This window comes from Dipodomys merriami, unplaced genomic scaffold, assembly GCF_024711535.1.
Source record: "Dipodomys merriami isolate MVZ:Mamm:240054 unplaced genomic scaffold, mDipMer1.0.p SCAF_429, whole genome shotgun sequence".
NCBI classification, from domain to species: domain Eukaryota; kingdom Metazoa; phylum Chordata; class Mammalia; order Rodentia; family Heteromyidae; genus Dipodomys; species Dipodomys merriami.
Window position 1 is genome coordinate 692,339 of NW_027205926.1, and position 18,617 is coordinate 710,955.

The 18,617-nt window shown below is 40.8% G+C and overlaps 1 long non-coding RNA gene across 3 annotated transcripts; it reads left to right on the plus strand.

Moving 5' to 3' along the window:
- The first annotated feature begins 817 nt into the window (after nt 1-817).
- LOC138807724 (uncharacterized) lies at nt 818-18,211 on the plus strand. 3 transcript variants are annotated; one of them, XR_011366247.1, is made up of 5 exons: nt 818-997; nt 10,493-10,596; nt 14,018-14,119; nt 15,722-15,807; nt 18,082-18,211. It is a non-coding gene; the product is annotated as an uncharacterized lncRNA (long non-coding RNA). The 3 variants fall into 3 exon arrangements; XR_011366245.1 differs by lacking the exon at nt 818-997 and having other exon boundaries at nt 10,319-10,596; XR_011366246.1 differs by lacking the exon at nt 818-997 and having other exon boundaries at nt 10,319-10,596; nt 15,726-15,807.
- Nucleotides 18,212-18,617: the final 406 nt, after the last annotated feature.

The window sequence follows — 18,617 nt, forward strand, 5'->3', positions numbered from 1 at the left end:
ATAGTGCTGAGTGTCGTGTAGGGACACCCCTGTGGTTCAGTTCACTTTAGTGGGGAGATAACACAGTTCACATGCTGGATCCACAGCTTCCTGGAGTGCTCGGGAACAGAACCAGGGAAACCCAGGCAACTTGAACTGAAAGCTCTCAAGACTCATTTTCTTGAAGGCAGCTTGAGACATCACTTCTATTGTCTTCTGGACCAGTTGAGGAGGATGCACTGTCTCCATGAAAACCACCGCTGTATCCTTCTGTGGAATACCCTTCCAGAAGGGATTTAGGATAAAAAGTAGAGAAAAAAATCTCTCTGTGTCTGTGTTTGTGTCTGTGTTTGTGTCGGTGTCTGTGTCTGTGTCTGTGTCTGTCTGTCTGTCTCTGTCTCTGTCTCTGTCTGTCTGTCTTTGTCTCTGTCTGTCTGTCTGTCTGTCTGTCTGTCTGTCTGTCTCTCTCTCTCTCTCTGTATATAGTGTGCCTGCCTCGATTTTGGAGAGAGGTAGGAATGATCAGCACAGATAATTTGAGCACAGTGTTAATGGACAAGGGCATGTCTATCCTTGCAGAAAGTCATCACTTGGAAGAAACAAATTTGGACAATTTTATAAAGAGCTTGGTCGTATAAATGACCATATAAAATGATGCCAAGCAAATGAATCCCAAGATACGGTCACAAGAGGTTTTATCTTTGTTGCTGCTGTTTTTAATGTACTTACAATGTACTGTGTGATTTTTTTTGTTTGTTTTGTATGTTCTTCCTCCATGCTATAACCCCTGTTTTCACTGTATTTGATTCTGATGCCCTGCATCTTGTATATACATTTTTCTAATTTGGCGAGGGGAAGGGAAATAAAATGCTGAAATAAGGATATAGGATGAACCACTGTAACAATGAGACGTACAAGACACTAGGTTGAAAATGAACTTTACAGCTTGGGCTTAAATAGAGACTGAAGAAACATGTGGAACCTAAGAATTCAGAAAATGTCAAAATAATTCTAAGAGGTACGTGTTGAAGTAAAAGAGGCACACACTAAACCACACATTCCCATGTGCACCTTGGACAAGAGAAAGGGAGGTGTGTGTTTTCAACCCGACTCTAGAGTTTTGAGTGACAATGGTTGCTATTGGAAGTCAAGTTTAAATTCAGAAGCAAAAACTGGCTTTCCTGTTGGGGCATGAATAAGCTTTTCTACCGCCAATAATAAGGTCAATAACTCATGCACTGAGGTCAGAACTGAAAGGAGAATGCAAATTTTAGCCTCAGGAGAAAATGGTCATAGTGCATTTTGGGGGCATTTCATTACTTGAAATATTTATAGATACATTTAGTAGTGTTAAGCTACTTTGTGATCTCAGATAGGATAAGAGAAGTAAATTCATTTAAGAAAGAGATTCTGATGATAATGGACAAATGCCTTCAAAATGTATTATTTGGTCCCAAAGAGCAACCTGAGGATTCATTATTTATGTTATTTTTTTCATTTTTGGCTTTGCTCATATATTGTAAGTAGATCTAAGCTGACATTTTTCTCTTTGCTCTTCCTTTTTTTTTTTGTTCCTGTCACTAGAGAGAGCAACAAAAAATAAACAGCTCTGAGTTTGGGATTTAGCCTCTCACTCACAGAGCAGATATTTCATCTCCAAAGGAAAAAAAATGCCAACACACATAAGGGTGTCCAATATACAACTAAAATGTACAGTGATATAGAAATACTGGCCATATTTAAACAATCATATCAATCACTTACAGTGATATGTTCACTCAACATCAACATGAAGAAAAGCAAAAGAACTAATTGTTTGGTGTGCCACATGATAACTTGATTGGACATACTGTTTGGAGAGCAAAGACAGTGGGATTAGATGTATGTCCATTTTTCCAGATAGACTGCAAATGTGGTGTATGTCTTCACGAATTCCTTGTCCCATAAATGTGTTTTTTAGTAAAGGAGCAAGACATGTGCACGTTACATTCTGGCAATTTCATTGGAATGACTGAGTAGATAAATCAAAGGTTTTGATGCTTATAAATGTCTAAAGGGAATGATGTATTTGACATTAATAGTCATCTTTTATGTAGCATTTATATTATAGTAGTTTGCATATATGATCTTCTTGAACCCTTAGAGCAATCCTAAAATATGAATGTTATTCACATTTTATAGATGGAGGCTCAGAGAGAGTAACTTACCTAAAATCCACAAGGCAAGTGAGTGTGAATGCCAGGATTAGAACCTGGGTAAACTTTATTTAGAGCCTGGTCACCAGCTATAGAGGTTACAAACAAGGGTCATACTCCATGCGCAGACTTTGAAAAATAATGTCTGTGTTTTTTCTATGATAAAAATTTACATCCACTCATTTACATACGAAGCTAGAAGTTAAATAAAAAAGGGAAAGAGGAAACGATGATAATTCCACAGTCCAAAAACAATTAAGTGTTTGGTGTATATCGGCATAACTTTGAGAATTGTTTTATAAATGTAATATGATTTTTAATTTTTATGTCATTTTAATATGATTTTTAAATGGTACTGGTTGTCAATTAAGAATTGATATTCATCATAGAAATTAAGAAAATTATATATACATCTATTAAAGTATATAAAACTTTAATCATTGACAATCTCAAAACATGAGGGTAGCTGTTGAGCCATTGATATTTTATCCTAATTATCACTGAAATTACATATCCTGAGTTTGAACCCAAGAGTATCTACATGATATGGTTTATAATTTATTCCACAGTGTCATTTAAAAATTATTTGTTTTTTTCTTGAGTTGTTGATGTTTTCTTGAAATTATGAATATGCTTTTTAGGCAGATGGTTAGAGCTTTCTAGTTGCTCTGAGTAGGACTAGCTAATTTCTACTTAAAAACAAAAAGAATCACTTTCACAGGGTCTGGCCTGGTGGTACAGGTCACATTTGAAGGCTGGCCTGGGCAAAAATATGAGACTCTCTATAAAAAACAAATGAAAGCATAAACAAGGTTGAGTTATGACCCAAGTGGTAGAGCACTCACCTAAGCCTCTCAGCACAACCCTAGTATTAGGAGGAAAAAATGTCTCCTTTCTCCTGACACAAATACTTCAAAGAGTGAATTTCAGTGTAAAGCTGCTCATATGCCTACTTCCTCTCATGATGCCTTAAAGCTTTTCTTTGTATTTGACTTTTCTTAAGCACTTTCCACTTGTCTTAAGCACTTTCCAACTTTTTGTTTACTAATTGGAGTGTGAGCTTTAGAGGAAAAAGCCTTTGGTCTAGACTAAAACAGTCAATATTACTAGATAAATAAGTTTAAGTGCTACATGAATCAAATCTTAACCTCACTAAGAAAGTTTCTCTCCAAACAAGAAGCAAGAAGATTACTTCTTCTTCTTCTTCTTCTTCTTCTTCTTCTTCTTCTTCTTCTTCTTCTTCTTCTTCTTTTTTTTTTTTTTGGTCAGTTGTGGGGCTTGAACTGTGGGCCTGAGCACTGTCCCTCAGCTCTTCAGCTCAAGGCTAGCGTTCTACCACTTGAGCTACAGCACCACTTCCGATTTTCTGGTGGTTTATTGGAGATAAAAGTTTCATGGACTTTCTTGCCCGAGCTGGCTCTGAACCGTGATCCTCAGATCTCAGCCTCCTGAGTAGCTAGTATTACAGGTGTGAGCCACCGGCGCCTGGCTAAGAAGATCACTTCTTGAGAGCCTTTATGCCACATGATATAACCTGCCAAGGGAAGTTCAAAAGTCTTAGAATCTTAAGGACTCAATAAACATTATGGACAACCAGGCCTTAGTGGCTCATGCCTGTAATTGTAACTGTAAGTTACTGTAAGTGTGTGTAGAGTGCTAGCCTTGAGCAAAAAGAGCATAAATTCAAAAAGAACCTTTCAATTCCCAATACCAGCACAAAAACCAATAACACAAAACCCAAGTAGATACACGCTAGGCTACCTTTCTGTGCAACAATGCTACTAAGCTTTCACTTTTTCCTAAGAATATGAAAAAAAAATTGAGCTAAAGAAACCAAATAACAAGTAACTGAATTTTTCTTTTAACAACAGGGCTTGATTTTATGGTCTTATACATTCTCTACAGAGTGCCAAAATACCAAAAGACATTCCAGAAAACTCATGGGCATGCATCTATCTCCCCAAACCTCTCATGTGCTTTCAATTTCTACAGAATCACAACTTCTCTATTCCTTGTAATTGCATTTGGGTAGAACTCAAATTTGTCCATGATTCTAAACTTAAATTATTCCATTTATTTCTTAGCTATGAAAGAACATTCCAAAAATTCCACACTGTACTTAGCAGCTCCCTGGATATAGTGGCTCCATTATATACATTATGGGAAGGTTGTGGAGAAAGTAGAATTCTCATGCAAAGTAGTCCAACTTCGCAAAATTGTTTCACAGTATCTGCTAACGCTGAACAAAGACATAACCAGTGACCCAGGAATGTCATAGGCATGCACACAAAACACACAGCTGTGCACATATGCACTACATGCATAGATAACATGTTCACTGGTGTCCTGTTTAGAGTTCTCTACAGCTGGCAATAATCCAAGGGTAGAATGTGGTACTCCCATTAATTGAAACCATGCAGCATCATAGCAAAATCAAATCTTACAAATATAATCTTGAGTGCTAGAAGACAGGTCCAAATAAGTCCATACTGTATGATTTCACTTACAGAATGTTCAAACACGAGTTAGATTCATTCATTCTCAGAGACATAGTTACTACATTTTGGGAGATGAATGGTTGGGATAGGAAGGGGATCTAGGAAAGGTATTTATTATTAGAATATTTATGGTGTATCTTTTTACTTAGCCTGAGGGCATGATTTCATGGTGTGTCTACTTTGTGAACATGTCCATTGGTGATTTGTATGGTTTTCTGTATATGTCAAGTCAAATATAAAGGATTTGCCAATGGACTGTGATATTGTATCTATAAATCCTTTCTGTGTAGCCACAGTAGGTTAGTTTCCCAGGTAATGAGGAGTTCATCAGAGTTCAGTGAGTGGAAACCAGGTGGCAAATATGTTCATTTTTCCTTCCTTGTGCTATCCACGATGTTAACACATGAAGCTTAATGACCTCAAAGAAGTCACTGGTGTTTTCTGAATCCCTTTTTCCTATTTGCTAAGTGAAGGAGCAAAGAAAATGTCATCTCCAGTCCTTTCTGACCCTCACTGCTGCGGTGCTGGAGTTCCCTACATGCATCCACTTGTGTTCTCTCTCTCCTTCCTCCTCTCTCTCCTTCCCTTCTTTCCTTCTTTGGTCTAAGATTGTGCCTATCCTGTATTTCTTCTGATTTTCCATGGCAATGCCTTGTTAATAGCAAATAATAACCCAATGTTTTTATAGGGGCAATAGTTCAGTAAAGTTAAAATTCCACATTATAGTCAGTAAAATGCCTCAAAGATTGAAAACTGAGAATTTTCCCAATGTGGGCAAAAAGCAGCTCATGATATCTAGGTGGAATCCACTAATAAAATTGTGCAAGAAGGGTAGATGAATGAAGCAGTGATACTTCCTGGACACTGTTTTGAAAATAAACTAGACAACTTGTAGGTGGGGATAGGAGGGGGCAATAAAAACAGGGAGAGAGTGAGGGAAGGGGTGACATTCTCCAAAAAGAAACACACTCATTTGTATAACTGATTTCTATAACTGTAACCACTCTGAGCATCACCTTTATAGTAACAATAAATTTTTAAAAAATATGCAAGGAACAAATGAGATCACTGTATATTATTATTTGGAGGTAGCTGGTCTTTGAGAAGAAGTACGTAGTCATTACTACAAAGTAGGAACGAAGTAAAAAAAAAAAAAAGAGAGACAGGTTGGTTTAAGAAAATTGAATTTGAAGTCATTAAGGTTTCAGTGACGGAGTCCTGGGGACTGATAAAGACTACAAGAAGAATTGAAGGGCAATGATTTCACAGTGTGTGTTCACACTTATTCAGTTGTGCTTAATTATACTCCTGTAGGGACGAAGCTGAAAATGTGGCTAACCTCAGAAGAACAAACCTCCATTTGCTTAGTATAAATATCCTTTGGAATGACTTCTTTTTTTTTTTTTGCCATATTCTTCTTCATCACAGTTTCCTTGGTTCATTCGGACTTGGGTGGCGGGGTGCCAGGTCACTCTCCTGTATAGATTCACAACATCGTGCTGGTGATATGGACCGAACTGAAATGATAAAATTGCCAAATGCAGGCTCAGGTGCAGGAATGGAAGCAGCTTCCCAGGTGCCCTGAGAGCAGAGTAGGGGACAGTGTGCAACAGAGGGAGACCTATGAGGCCACACTGGAGTGGGTATCAGCTTCTGGCTGATTCCGTCACTTGGTTGCACCTTGGGTCTCTCCCCTGCCTCCACCTGTAAGTGTTGAGTGGCACACACTCTGTTACAATGGGGTAGCCATCAGGTTATAACAGAGTTCTGGAAGTTTCTATGGTGTTCCTGAGAAAGACAGAAACTCAGAGGGAATTTTCAGAGGGTGGGTTTTGGTTTTGTTTTCTGGTTGGCTATGGGGCTTGAACTCAGGGCCTGGATGCTATCCCTGAGCTCTTTTTGCTCAAGGTTAGCACTCTACCACTTTTAGCCATAGCTTCACTTCTAGTTTTCTGGTGGGTAATAGGAGATAAGGGTCTCAAGGACTTTCCTGCCCAGGCTGGCTTCAAACTGTGATCCTCAGATCTCAGCCTCCTGAGTAGCTAGGATTACAATCATGAGGCCACTGGCATCTGGCCAGATAGCACTTTTAGAAATGTGGAAGTAGCTGGGCCCTGGTGGCTTATAACTGTAATGTACTCAGGAAGCTGAGATCCAGAGGATCATGGTTCAAAGCCAGACTGGTGGAAAAGTCCATTAGACTCCCTCTCCAAAATAACCAGTCCAAAACATGTCTAGAGATACAGCTTAGATGGTAGAACATCAGTTGTGAGAAGCAAACAGGAGGCACTGAGTTCAAACCAGCCCAAGTACTACAACCCCCGCTCCCCCAAACCCTGAAATACATTCAGCCCAGAAAAAATACTCTTACCTCCTTCATCACCTTCAACAGCCACACACGCTGGCAGTCAATATTTCTATGGATGAATACAGAGCCTTCTCACCCCTCCGACTCTGCTTGCCTACCTCATGGATGAGAATTAGTTCAAATAAAACAGGTGGACATTCCTAACCAAACAATCTTACTGTCCTCCTTTTTCTGAAACCACTGTAGAAAGAAGAGAGAGTGTGGTGTGGTGGAAAGAAAGTGGGCTTCTTGTCCAATGACCCCAAATCTGTGCTTGCTGTTATGTCTGGGCCTACTACTACTGGTGAGATATTTGGACTTGGGGAGTCACATCTCTTGGCCTCAGTTTCTTTAGCTGTAGAGACGGCTACAGGGCAGAGAATGTCCATTTGCACTGTTAGGATCCAAAGGAATGTAAGTCTCATGGATATTTGCACTTGTTTCTCTGCTCTGCAAGAAGACATGAGCTTTGTATTCAGCTGAGATTGACTGCCTAAAAATAACACCTTCAGTTTACTAGAACTTCTTGCCACAGAAGCAGCAGAAAGTAAGATGTTTTCATTTCCAGTGACAGGCACCTTGTATTTCAATGTCTTCCATTTCATTCTTCAGTGTTTTCACTAAAACATATGTGGTTTTCAAACACAGGAAAGAAAACATGGTAACCTGTGGTTATAATTTCCACTAGAAAAGAGAACCAGCAGAACTCAGAAAGATACCTTGTGGGGAGTTCCTTTCTGCTTGAAACAGGAAAACCCATGTGAGAAAATTTTGCTCTTGAGATGATCACTATTAAAGACTGGCATTTTCAGATGGTGTTGAAGGAGGCCTTGTGGTGTCAGGTGTCAGGACTGAAAGAAAGTTGAACAACTAACTGTATTGAACACATGAAGTCTTTAGAGAGTTGTTTCTTCTTTTCTCCCCTTTAATGGAATCTGAGACATCAGACAGCATCTTCCTAGACATTTCCCAGCTAGCTCCAAGATGATCTTATGGGCGTCCATTGGAAGAAGATTGACCTGGAAAATATATCTTCTCTTGTGGTGCTGATGTAGATAGCTATTTCCCGCACCGGTTCCACCTTCCATGGGGCAGGACCAGTTGAGTTTGTTCTGTATTGAAATCAGTTCTTTAATAACTGTTTACAGATCACCAACGACATTTCCGATATGAATTGCAGAGTTAATCAGGAAAGCAAAACACAAATGAAAAGCCATTTTCTCAAATCTCACAATCAAATACTGAAGATATAAAGCAACTTTTATGTAAATGGACTTAAGATACTGTTATTTTAGCTTTTGGGGTAGTTGGGGTGCCAAACAGTAGAGTGAGAAACACTTTTGATCGAATCCCAGACATTGGCTCAAGAAGCCATGTTCTCAACCTTCAGGAGAAGTCTGTGTCTGTGGAGTCATAAAATATAAGGAATTTTACTTTTCCTTCCAGTTGTCTTACTGGTTGTCATCAGATAAAAACATAGAATGTATAGATTGCAGGCCTGTAATCCTAGCTACTCAAGAGACCAAGATCTGAGCATTGCGGTTCAAAGCCAGCCAAGGGAGGAAAGTCTGTGAGACTCTTATCTCAATTAATTAGATATTTGGTAGTTAATCTACCAAAAAAAAAATACTGGAAATGGAGCTGTGGCTCAAGTGGTAAGCTAGCCTTGAGCAAATAAAGTTCAGGGACAGTACCCAGGCTCTGAGTTTGAGCACTAGGACCAGGACAAGTTTAATTAATTAATTATTAATTTAAAAAGAATACAGAGAGTCCATCTCTTTAGTGAATCCAGAGGGACAGAGGCCAATGTTTGTTGTTCACAGGTGTGTTGGGTTCAGAGGGCTTAACAGCAGCATGCATAGATCAAGAAAGCCAGTGGGGAGGGTTGTTCTGTACCTCAAGCTCTTATCTGCAGAGAGCATCATTTTATAGGTGGGTGTGTTTTCACACTGCACAGAGGAATATGGTAAAATATACACTTCTATCTGTTCAGGGTGGCACTGGGGAGCACTCCTGACTCTTGGTCCATGGCTGCTTTTTCTCAACATAGCAACCACAAAGATCTGGTTTATAGCACTTGGCAGGTGTGTGGCTCTTTCATGCAATTCTGTGGGGCTCCCTTCTTCCAATGCAATCTGCCTGAGCAAGTTTCTCACCCATGCTTTTTCCTCACTGAGCTCAAGCCCAGTGGTCTCCTCACTAGTCCTTTGCTGCCCCTCAGGCTACAGATTAGAGCATCTGCACAAGGCCTCCTTCTTGGATTTGTCTGAACATCCATTCCTCTGATGATTTTCCTGCTGACCTTGGACATAGCCAGGATCCAGTGCCTCATGCCTGTAATCCAAGGATTACAGGATGGTAAGACCTGGAAGGTTGCAGTTTGAAGCCAGACCATTTAGAAAGAGCACTTAAGATTTGGTCTGTAACCTCCCAAAGTGCTGGACTGGAGACCTGGTTTAAGCAGTAGAGTGCCAGCTATGAGCAAGTGAGTTGAGTGAGAGTTTGAGGCCCCAAAAGAAAGAAATATTGTGACAACATGGGTAATCCTGCATTTTACGAGGACAAGAACAAGCCAGATACAGAAGAGAGTTAAGTGCATAGACCCATTTATATGAAACACAAAGAAGAAAAATAATCTGTGTATAGTGGTAGATGGGTCTGTTTATAGAAGAGCGGTGGGTCTGGAGATTACAGAGGAAATAGAAATTTTCTTATAAAATGAAAATATTTTATATCTTCTTTCCCCAAATATTACATACGTATTCATTTAGAATATGTTTAATATCTTTCAGTAGTTGGACAAAGGAGTTGCCATTCAATGAAGTAGTTTATGAATACAATGCATCTGGATCAATGTTACCACTTTCAACAATCTCACCCATTCTCCACCCACCACTTCCCTCATGTTTCTTAATTTTGTAGGCTATGCATTGAATTTTTGGCTGCATGCTCCCCACTTCTTCATTTATTTGTTTTAATTAGCAAATAAAAAGTATATGTATTTATGGTGTTTTGAAATGCGTTGTGGAATGGCTAAATAAGCTCCTTAACATATGCATTATCTCAGAGACCATTTGTTTGTGATGAGACCACTTGAAATGTGGCCGCAGTAATTTTTCAGTGTATAATGCCTTGTTAGGAGCAGATGGATATATCAAATGATAGATCTCCAGAATTTACGTCTAAGGGAAGTTTTGGATCCTTTTGACAAACAGCTCCCCAGTGTCCCCCAACAAGATCTCACATGTTGATTGAGGTGATGGTTACATGGATGACATTTGGCAGAGTTATTTATTTTCATCAATGGTTATTTTTTATCAGTTAAAGAATAATGTTACCTGCAATGAAATTCACATAACCTGAGTTTTTCAGCCTCAAGACTTCAATGGATGGATTTGGAAAAAGAGGCAGAGGATATAATGTAGCCCATAAGAAAAGGTAAACAACTAGCTGTCTTCTATTTTGTACTTCAGGGAAGCAGAGTGGCTTCTAGGGACAGACGATGGCTAACAGGATCTTCAAGAACGAGTAGACTTTCTCCGAGGGGAGAAATAGGCACAAGACATCTCAAGAAGAGGTAACAGAGCACAGATAAGAAGCTGTGCAAATTCCTAATGCCTGTGGAAGGCATGGGGATATTATGTGCAGTTGGTGTAGCAAATGGGTGGCAGGAGAGCTGGATGGTGACAGGGGCAGGCGCACTAGCTGACAGCATGTCTGCAGAGAAGAAAACTGCAAGCTCGGTGGGAAAGCCTGGATAATGTGATTGCATCCATCCCCTAAAGCCCAGCCTCTGTAAAGGAGTTCTCTGCAGAGTCATTTACTTCACTTTTTTTTTTTTTTTTTTGGTGGTTAAATTACCGCCTGTTCCTGTTGATGGGTTTGCAGAGAAATTCACAGATGTTGCTGATATTTTCAACCTAGCCATGTTGGTTCTGAACAATGACTGGTTTTGCCTTTTGTGAGTAAAAATACTTGCTTGTACAGCAGCCTTTGAAGGAGACATTGCAAGGTCAAAGCATTTTTGCTGGATGCCTTGAGCTACTGATTGAAATCACATTTCATGACATACCTTTGCTCTCCTTTCTCACTGATGGAGATATCAATGGTGGGTGAAGATGGTAGATTTTCTCCCAGCTTCAAACAAAAGCAGCTCTTGAGACTAAGTCTGCTAAGCTTCTGATGAACAGTCTTTTGGTTTTATGTTTCTATAAGTAACAATGGCAGCTTGTACTATCACTCTTAGGTAACTTTTACAACTTGTGTGACTTTTTTTTCTTTTCTTTTTCCTTTTTCTTTTTGGTGTGTGCCAGTCTTGAACTCATGGCTTCTAGCTTTTCACTCAAGGCTGGAGTTCTACCACTTGAGCCACAGCACCACTTCCTACTTTTTGCTGGTTAATTGGAGATAAGAGTCTCTTGGATTTATCTGCCCAGGTAGACTTCAGACCTTGATTGTCAGATCTCAGCCTCTTCTAGAGTAGTGAAGATTACAGATGTGAGTCACTGGTACGTATCTTACAGCAGTCTCTCTAGGTAAAGAAAAAACATGGAGAAGGAGCAAATAGCTTTGGCTACATGTGTTGGGGGAGATATAACTACAGCTTGTGTACCTTGCTACTGCTATGATTGAATAGTAGCCTTTTTTCTGCTTTATTTTAGAATTCAGAGGCCTTTTAGTATAAGAAAACAGTACACGGCTTTAAAATGCTATGGGGCAGTAGGAGAAGGTATGGAGAAGACAGTGCAGACTTAGTCACTAGGGTAAGCAGGGCCAATGCCGAATGCTCCACGCCTTCCAGAGATCTCTGCATGTCCTAGCAATCAAAGGGCTCCACATGTTCAATTCATCAGTCAGATAACTGCTCTTCCCACGCTCATTCACATATGTGTATCCAGGTTTAGATGCCATATGATTTGGTTAAGTAGTAAATGATTATTTTTCAAGAATGCTCTTAGGGATTAATTGTACTGTCTTAGGAGTGAAAGGTAGACAGAAATGAAAGCCAAATCTCTTAATTTGCAAATGCTAATTAATTTTGCATAACTAAGCATCATCATGGGAAGATGGATGGGAAATTTCCTAAAGTAGACATCCTTCATGCAGCTGTGAGCAGTGAGTTTCCAGTAGCTGAGACAAACATCATTTGCATATGCAAATCCAGATAGCTTAAACAATGTATTAGTTGTTGTTATTTAAATGAGGAGTAAACAATTAGCATTCTTAGAGCAGGCCAGCTTTCACTTAGTTGACTGTGTGGATTCAAACTCCAAAATGAAAACAATGCCTAGATAGCTTCCATTGGCCAAATTAAACATAACCCCAGAATTCTTAAACTTAGAAAGAGTCCTCCTCTTGTAGGGAGCATTATTCTCTCATGCTATCAGTATGTATATATTCGTTGTGAACACAGAGTGAAAATCTTTTTTCTCAATATTCTGAAACACAATTAGAGAATTAATAAAAATAGAATTAAATACAATCCCACAGACACAGCATGGAAAGAAGGGCACACAATTGCAAGTTCAATTTTGTTTGGACAGTACTGAGTATGAAATGGAGGGTTTTGCATATACTAATCACACATTCTACCACAAATCTACCTGTGTAGCCTTTCCATTTCTGTCCAAGCATGGTGTACTTTGAGGTTGAATTTCCTCTCTTATTTGCAAGGCAACCGGCCCTGAGTTGTCAGTGCTCTGGCTCATGTGCCAAGAAGATCTCTGGCATGTCCTGAGCTTACCATGCAGCTGTTTGGCTCTTATTACTTTTGCTGTGCAGCTTTCCAGCTGGTTCCTTGATGGTTCAGGAATCCTTCAGAGTTTTCTTCATGTGCTTTCTTAGGATAGAGGCTGGAATGCTGAAAACTGCATCTCCTAACCTTTTTTTATTTGTTTGTTTTTAATTAGAGATGATTTAGGTTGTGCTGAGCAGAATTTTTGCTTGGAATGAGAGTTGGATGTGGGATCTGGGTCTTTTGTAGAGTTTCTGGAGCCAGCAGGTCTAGAAGTGGATTTGTCCCTGAGATGGCAGCTTCCGGATGTCTGGTTGTGACAGAAGCTGTAGACTTCTTAGTGCCAGGCACCACAGTGTAAACTGAAAGTTGTTTTGTAGAAGGGCAGTCAGTTTGTTTCTGCAGCATCCCTAATGATTCTGGAAGAGGTCTAACAGCCCGTGATAAGAGGCAACACATCTGTTCTCAATCACTGAATTATTACCTTACAGTGATTGTTGTCATTCTCCTCAGGAAAATGAGGAGTTCAGAAATAAAATTATCTGATTGCAGTTGAAAGAAACAAGGATGCTCTACCTTCAGAATGTGAGTTGTTTTAAACTGTACCAAAAAGATTGAGAGAGAAGCCAGGTACTGGTGGCTCACACCTGTAATCCTACCTACTCAGGAGGTAGAGATCTGAGGAGCATGGCTTCTAGATAGCCCAGGTAGGAATGTTCATGAGACTATCTCCAATAAACTAATCAGACAAAGCTGGAAGTGGTGCTGTGGGTCGAGCACTAGCTTTGAGTACAAAGAGGCTCAGGGACAGCACCCAGACCCTGAGTTCAAGACCCAGGACTGCATAAAAAAATTGAGATTGAGAGAGGGGGACAGAGAGAGAGAGAGAGAGAGAGAGAGAGAGAGAGAGAGAGAGAGAATACTCATAGACACAGACATACACATACACACAGACATTAAAGGTTTAAATTTTCTTTTAAGAAACAGAGATCATAGTGACTTCTGTAAATGCCCTGAAAAATATTTCCATGTCCTGTGGTCACAGGGTTGATGCAACTGAACATCAGATGTGCTCTGCACTGTGTGTTGCACGCCTCCAGCTTCTCACCAGTTCTTGTGTATAGAGAAATAATTCTAGGCAGGAGAAGATGGGAAGGAGTGTGTTTGGGAAGATTCAAGACCAGGGAAGCTCCCTCACCAGCCCTGGTAGATGGTGTTCTCCAGTGACTGAGTGGAAAGCTCTTACCTTGGTGATCACCAACAGGGACCGCAGCTTTGCTCCGAGGACCATCTTCTGACCTGCTCCCTCCTGATTTCTCAATTCCTGACAACTCTGGAGGGAACTGTATCCCTGCAAGGTTCATAGGTAAGCACAAAGTCTTTCCTGGAGGAGGGAACCTCACAAGCTCAATGGATGGCAAGAATCTGCTCAAGACTACTTGTAACAGAGACCAGGCAGTATAACAGAGTGGATTTTACAGGCCAGGAAGGCAAGGATGTAATTTTAGGTCCAGGCTTGGGAACATGCCTATAATCCATCTACTTGAAAAAAAAAAAAACAAAAACGATTTAGGGTGATCAAGGTCTGAGGCCAACATGGGAAAAGCACAAAACTCTATTCTGAAAAATAAAGCAAACATGGCCAAGAACATGGCTCAAGTAGTAGAGTACTTTCCTAACAAATGCCAGGCCCTGAGTTCAAACCCTAATATTGCCATAAAACAAAACTCCCATAATTTTATATTAACCTGGATGTATCAAATCAGAGCTCTTGCCAGAGGTTCTGGATTTAGTGTGCTCGCAGGAGTAACAGGGAATGGTTCTGAATGGTTGTTGAGAGAATCAGCTCGGATTCGACCCCTGAGAGGGCAGAAATGCCTTGGTAAGGTGAAGAATCAGAAGATAAGCCGATCAAAGTGCTGAAGGAAATTTGCTATATAGAGCTAGCTAGCTAGCTCACCCCTGGTATGAGTGTCCGGTTGTCTCTATAACAAGCAAACCACAAACTATAACAAATAACCACAAACTTAGTGTCTGAAAATAATGTTGGTTCTGGGGGCCAGAAGTCCAAGGCATTGAGGTATTGTCAGAATGCATCCCTCCTGTGTGCTGAGGGGGGAGAATGTGTCTCTGATCTTTTCTGGTGGCCATGTTCTTTCACTGTTGTCTCTTTTCTGTGTCTGAAGACAGACACCCCATGGGGAGAAGAACCGAGGTTTCTGCCTTTGAGCCCAGGGTTCTTTGCCAGTGTGCTGTCTGACGATAGAATCACTCAATAGGGGAACAAGACTCAGGAAGCGAGATCAGCCTGGCCTCTGTGTGATAACACAGAGCACCACAGAAGCCCCTACGTCACCTTCCTTTGCCCAAGATGAGAAGAAGCTCAGAGCTGAGAGTAGCGGCCTTCCTCTTCTCTTCCCACCAGCCTCACATAACACCCAGGACATGTCAATAGTCAGCCCGTCACATTTGCTACCCACTAGCCAGATTCACTACCCCTCCAACCCAGCTAAGCAGCATGGAGAACTACAGATCTCCATGAGGCTCAATTCCACAGCAGAATATTGAGAAGACACAGTTGGATGAGGATCGATGTGAATGCAGACAATAGGGCTCAAATGACATTTAAAATGGAAAATGACATAATATAGTTTTAGGAACATATGCATCTCGACAGTTTAAATGACTAGAAATGGATTGGATTTCTCCTGCATGGAAGCTGGGAGGTGGGTATGATAACAAACCAGAGGAATATGATAAGGTACCTTAAAATTTTGGCTGAAGATCTAATTAAGCATTTGGCTCTTTCTGGGAAGTTTTTATCTAGTGCTAAAAGAGTCACTTTCAGTGTTGGGGCCAGAAATGGTGGACAGAAGAGTGGAAAACTTGGCTTGGAATCAGCTATGGCTAAGTAAGCTGGACATCTGCCCTGACAGTTTTGTTTTTTTTTCTTCTTCTATTGTGCAAGGCAGGACCAAGTGATGTCATGGGAACCTGCAGATGGCTCTGTCCTCTTCTTTGGCTGGTGCTGAGAAAACTGATCTTTGCAATGAAGTGAGTTCTTCACCCAACCTCCCCCCTCCCCCCCACACCTCCCCTCCCCCGTGCCCAGATTCATCAGTCTGCCATTTGTAAACCTGTGGCCACCAGCCAGCTCGTGGGACCTCCAGAATTCCTTCTCTTTAGAGATACAATGTCCCACCACCTTCAGCTTCTAAAAGAAATGCTCGTTTATCTCTGGGATGTTAGGAAAGCTGGTTTGCATCTCAGCTGTGTTCACGGAGCACACAGAGAGGCAGAGTAATCAATTCCTTTCCTTTTTTCCCCCCTTGGCATTACTCAGGACCTTGAGCTTTGGAGGCTGGAGCAATATTGCTCAGTCATACTGCCAGTTCTGCTTTTCAACAATTCCTTTTAGAATAAAGTCTCATTTTCAGCCCAAGTGTGCAACAGAGCCACGATCCACCTACTTTGGGGCTTCCTGGCATTGCTGGGATCACAGGTACACATGATTGGGTCCAGCTCCCCTTCTGTGGAAGTCTCTTGACCTTTCTGCCTGGGTTAGCTTGGGACCCAGATCCCCCCAATCTCAGCAACCCATGTAACTTGGGGTGACAGGCACCCTCTGTGTTCTCAGATGTGGATTGAAAAGGGAGTCTCACTACCTTGGGTGGGCTCAAACTGCCATCTTCCTATTCACAGCCTACCAAGTAGCTAGGATTACAGGCATGGACCACAGATACTGGGCTCCTATTTTTTCTTTTACTCTTTCTTTCTTTCTTTCTTTCTTTCTTTCTTTCTTTCTTTCTTTCTTTCTTTCTTTCTTTCTTTCTTTCTATTCCTTCCTTCCTTCCTTTCTCTCTCTCTCTTCCTTCCTTCCTTCCTTCCTTCCTTCCTTCCTTCCTTCCTTCCTTCCTTCCTTCCTTCCTTCCTTCCTTCCTTCCTTCCTTTTTTTGGTAGGTTGTGGGGCTTGAACTCAGGGCCTGGGCTCTGTCCCTGAGCTTTTTTGCTCAGGGCTAGTGCTCTACCACTTTGAGCCACAGCTCCATTTCCACCTGTTTTCTTTTATATATTTGTTCATTTAAGGAGACAACATTTATTGTCTACTCAGATGTTGCAGAAAGCAAAGAATGATGTCACCTAACTTGCCCTAAAGGTAAAAAAGCAAAGAACTTGAAGTAGGCAACAAATAGCTACCGTACACTGTTGGGTAACCACAGCAATAACAGCATAGAGAAGATCATCTCACATAAAACAGGAGGACCCTTTGGTCATGGTTCAAAATGAAACCAACTTGTGAACTAGACCAGAGCCCAAATGTTGGTTGGGGTCAAAAACTCAGATTTGCCTGAGATGGCTTTCAGGATTTGTTATCATTTACTCAGCAGGGAAGAATGGAAAGGGAGATTAAAGAGACAAATTTACTATGAGGCAAGTGATAATCTCTCCCTGGGTTTTTATTGCTTCTCTGAACAAATGACACAGGGTTTGGGCTTACCTAAGTTTTAGGATCCTTTAGCTTTCAGGCTGAGATCTGAGGATCATGGTTTGAAGGCAGCTTAGGTAGGAAAGTCCACGAGACTCTTATCTCCAATTAAGCACCAAAAAGCCTGAATGGAGCTGTGGCTCAAGTAGTACAGTGCTAGGCTTGAACAAAAAAGCTTAGAGATAGTACCCAAGCCCTGAGTTAAAGCCCCAGGATTGGCACATATGAAAAGTTACTTTCAGAAAAGTGGCTAAGTAGAACTTAGTAGCAGAATGTAATGCCTGAAGAAAAAAACAACCAGGGAAATTTATAGCTTCAGTGAAAACTTACTAGTCCCCAGCACATAAAATGAGACTGAGTTGCATGCTAGGATGCTTTTCAAGTGTATGAAGTTGAAAAGGCCTCAACTCACAAACAGTATGGCAAATTGACATACTGGTGACAGACTACTTGATGCTGAAAGATTCTATATAGTAAGTGTATAAAAACAACTTCCTGATCTGGGAAGGTGGCTCAGTAGTAGAGTGCTTGCCTTGCATGCATGAGGCCCTGGGTTCAATTCCCCAGCACCACATAAGAAAAAAAAGCCAGAAGTGGCGCCATGGCTCAAGTGGTAGAGAGCTAGCCTTGAGCGGAAGAGCTGAGGGACAGCACCCAGGCCCAGAGTTCAGGCCCCACGACTGACAAAACAACAACAACAACAAAAAAAAAAAAACCCAACTTCCTCATCTAGCTTTGTTATAAATTAAGTCATTTGTAGATAATGAGACCCAAGAGATATGTTCAGTTACACTGCTCAAACAGGCAAGATATAGTTTATATATTTTGTCTTCATATCTTAGAACAAAGCACCCATTTTGGAGGAATTGTGCTGGCACCCGGACTGATGATACCTCATCCCTTGCTGGCTTCATACAAGGCCTCACTTCTTCTGCTGAATAGGAAAATCTGGACACTGTCACAACACACTGGTTTGTTCATAAAGAAATGCTGGGGTCAAATACTCTTGGAGAGGAAAGAATGCATTTTGGATGACGTTGTAAATATGGTTAACTTTATTGAAGAGAGATCAGCTCAGTGGAGAATGTTTTGAAAAATAATTGGGTCAAGACTCAACTAGAGGAGATAGAGTCTTCTCTACCAAATAGAAATGTCATGGTGTATTTGAAGGGTACTTTAGAAAATATAAAAGAGTAGAGTTTTTTTCACAGTGCTTTGAAGATGAAGAATGGCAGAAGAACAGATGTTTCTCATGGCAGGTACCAGTTAAAAAACTCTCCAAAAGGCCCTGGAGAAAATGTTTTTACTCCAAATGTCAAGAGTTTCTGGATTTAAAAGTAGTTGAATATTTTTTTTAAATCAAGTTACAAAAGTAAAC